Below are 4,049 nucleotides of genomic sequence, written 5' to 3'. Positions count from 1 at the left end.
ATTTTGTTTCATTCTAATCTAATTTTATTATGATTTTTTTTAATAATATGATATGAACTAAAATGATTAGAATTTAAAATAATCTAAATAAATAATATAAAGTAGCCCAAACTTAAAGGGATAAGAAACACAATGGTTCGAATATATATTATATATATCGTCTTTATCAATCGAATTAGCCGCAGGAACAAAATGACTGTTTTACACATGCATGCCACGTTCATATACTAAAACACAAAAGCAAATATTGATTAACTGAAAATCGATTCGAATCGAAGTATATAAATAATTTATGATTTATAAATTTGAGCTGAATCGACTCTGCTCGGATCAGTAGCAGAAGAAACTGATTGTCACAGCAGCAAAACGGTGAAACTATCATTGAGAATTTGTAGGGTTTACTTTGATCAAGTAGATGAATCTTGTTCATCGTGGCAAAGCTCCTTCCTTAGTTTCCTCGAGAAAAGCCGACAAGCGTCCATGCTAAGATCGATGGCGGCCGAAAGGGCAATAAACAATGCGACATCTGCCATGCACGTAACATGCTGTATCCCAACCTGTAAAATAGGTTTGCTAACTTTGCCTTCCCCTCATAACGAATCCTTTGACCGGTGACCTTAACATCGTCAATGTCGAAGAATTCGGTTTCGATACTTTCCTATCTATACAAAACAAGCCACCCCTTTTCACACTCATTGTGGCTTCGGCAATAGGGATGCCATTGCTCTGTCCATCCTCGGTGACGAGCTCGAATTTATAACCTAAGCTATCGATAGGACCAGGGATTCAAATAGCGGAACGCAAACGCGATCGCGTCCGCTATTTCGGGGTCGCGCCGTCATCCGAGACCGATATTGTTGAGTTTAGCGGTAGGTAACAGATTCACGCCGGTAACGGTCCGTCACGCCCGCAATTTAACGGGATAACGGTGGATAGCGCCGATAACGGAGCGCTATCACCGTTTTCAACCGTTACTGGAAAAAAAATAGAATTCTCACCCAAAAACGCAAAGATCTAACCGGAAAAGACTCACCATCGGAATAAAACGTAAAAAAACTGAAATTATCACTCAAAAAAACTCTTAAACTCTAGAAAAAATAGAAAACACATTATCAGGAAGACTCAGCGGTTACAGGTCATCAAGGCAAAGATCAATCCTAAAAGAGAACAAGCCGACAAAACAAAGCTATTTTGAGGAAAATCTGGAGTCTTATGAGCTTCGTCGCCGGTGAAAAATATGCTAGAGTATGCTCCTCAGCTCCTATGAAAAACGAAAGGTTAAACTTAAAAATGAGAAGAGAATAGAGAAATAAGACTCAAAATTATATTAAAATATTAAATAGCTTCGGGTAAGTTCTTTTGTTTTTATGTTTGATTTTTAATTCAAAAAACAACAAGTATATTGTTTTTGGGCCGTTTACTTCTATTTCCTATTTTCTATTTTTTTTTAATTTTTTAAATAAATTCTTAAATATTTTAAGCGATATATTAATTTATCATCCCTCCAATCTTTTAGAATTTATAATTTAATCCTTATTTTAGAATATAAACTTTAATTTTTATTTAATTTAATCCTAAGTTTGTGTTCTTTAAGTTTATACTTTTATTTTAATTCTATTCAATTTAGTCGTGTTCTATTCAATTTAGTCGTGTTGCGGCTTTAATTATTATACGTCATAGTTTTATGTTCTTACATTAATGATTGAACATCTTAGTTCTTTTAAATAATAATGTATTCACAATGTCATCAACTCATTATTAATTATCTTACCCTATCATCGGATTTTTAAAGTCTTCTATTTGATTAAACTATATTATATATATGTCATTTTCGTTTAGAAAACATTCTAAAGATATTGAAAATGACTCATTATAATTATAATTATATGTTTTAGTATAAGTTGTGTGAAATTTTAAAAAATTCACGACCGCGAGACCCGCAGTGACCGCGATGGCAGCCGTTATGTCCGCAACCGCGATAAACACAACGCGACCGAAAATACGGCCGTGAACGCTATTTAAAACCCTGGATAGGACCCCTTTCTCGCCACGCCTCGAGATGACCCCACGGTTTCCAACTATTGATAGAGAAGCCGTCAGGGCGGAGTACTAGCCACGGGCCGGGATTCGATCTCGAAACACGATCTGTCCTGGGGGAGGGTACGAATGGCATGATAATCGAGGCAGCCGCGACAGGAGAACCGGATCGACGTATATCATTACCATCCATCCTTTCCTTTCCTTTCCTTTCCCTTCCCTTCCCTTCCCTTCCCTTCCCTTCCTTTTCCCCTGCTAATGTTCTCATCATGCATCCTCTATTCTTGTTGGAAAAATCTGGTGGGAGAGATCTGATTTTACCATTCACAATTAGATAAAATGACTTTAAAGAGAAAATTTGCAGTCAACAATTTTTCATAAAACATTCGTGTATGTGTATATATATTAGCATGATGAATTAGAAGGATGATTTTAAAGAGAAAATTTGCAGTCAACAATTTTCCCGAAAACATTCGTTTGTTATTTGGACTAACAAATGATATTATAAAAATAAAGTATATAATTATGCCATTTAAAGTATATGGATAACATTCAAAATTTTCATATTGGAAGGACTAAAATTTAAATTTTACAATATGAAAGCATGCGCATTTTAGCACAGGCTCCATGAGAATTCACTAAAATGCACCATGCTGATATTGTAAAAGGAAACAGAAGAACTTACCGAGATCTTGCTCGGTCGGCGCTAAACTTGCAACTGAAAACCGGTTGTCTAATATCGCCTTGGATTTGAAACACGACCGGGGTACATTCTGGTTCTCCACCGAACTGGAAAACAAACCGGGATCGGGTTCGGCTTTGACAGTCAAGTGAAGCTTAGCGGAGCGCAGGGTTTCAAATAGCGCCCGTTATTGCGATAGCGCCCATTATTGCGATAGCGCCCGTGATTTCGCGGTAGCTACAGCAATTTTGCGGTAGCTCTACCTTCCACTACTCCTGCAATAACGCCCATTACGGCCGTAATAGCGTCCGCTATGGCCGCAATCACACTAAAAATGAAATGATCGAAAATGCGACAGCGACTTGAAACTTTGGAGGAGCGTTTTTTCGGGGCGGTTGTCGAGTTTCATCCACCCATCTTGGAACACCGCCGGTCTGGCTTGCGACACCCCCAAGTCGATACTAACTTGAACCAAACCCACCAGATTCCCACTACTTACACCGCAAGTTCGACCAATGCATCTAGTGTAGACTTCGACGCATAGCATCACTGGCTTGCCGGAGAGATGGCGGAGCCTTAGCGTGTCTAGGTGGAAACCTACGGCACAAGTGGATGATTCAGGCGGGGAATCACGGGCGCCTTTGCTGAGAGGCAACAAAGTTATTTGAGACGGAAAGTTTCCGTGTTTCTGCAAGCAGAGACACGGTGTCTTCGTGGGGTAAACGCCAGCGCCGGGATGTTTAATCTTCTGCGGGAATTTCGTAGCTAATGATTCGACGATCAACTGAACGATGGGAATGGATCCATCGTATTGATGCATATGATCGGGCTTTTCTCGATGGGAACTCGAAATGAACATGGTTGACAATGAAGAGCTTGAAAACACTATTGAATTCTTGAAGACTCTATTATAGGCAGTAAATCCATTGTTGATAAAGAATTCCCAGTGTTTATCGTTGTTTATATTAGTTGTTCTTGGCTATGAAATCTGCAGAAGGATAAGCTACAGCCTACAAAAGCTTAATGTGATAATACACAAAAGGAAAGAAGCCTGATTAGGTAATTATCGATATTTTAATGTTTAATTTGAACTAAATTAATTAATATGATTTAAAATGACAACACGAAAGTTGTCATATTTTCTCCTTTTTTTCAACTGCAAATTTATAATATTTATTTAATTTTCTCGAATGAATATTTATTTAATTTTTAAACTTGTCAAATTATAAACTAATTAAGATATTACTTTATAATAAAATTATTAAATAATGAAAATACAATTATAAAAGACTTAATTAAATTGTTTTAAAAAAAGATAAGAACGAGCATT

The 4,049-nt window shown here is 37.1% G+C and overlaps 1 pseudogene; it reads right to left on the bottom strand.

Annotated features, from left to right (window-relative positions):
- Positions 1-549: 549 nt before the first annotated feature.
- LOC120197646 lies at positions 550-3,578 on the bottom strand (annotated as a pseudogene).
- Between the last annotated feature and the right edge of the window lie 471 nt (positions 3,579-4,049).

Source organism: Hibiscus syriacus, unplaced genomic scaffold (genome assembly GCF_006381635.1).
Source record: "Hibiscus syriacus cultivar Baekdansim isolate YM2019G1 unplaced genomic scaffold, ASM638163v2 tig00117048_pilon, whole genome shotgun sequence".
Classification (NCBI taxonomy): domain Eukaryota; kingdom Viridiplantae; phylum Streptophyta; class Magnoliopsida; order Malvales; family Malvaceae; genus Hibiscus; species Hibiscus syriacus.
Note: the sequence above shows the minus strand (reverse complement) of the source record. Positions and strands in the feature narration are given on the sequence as shown.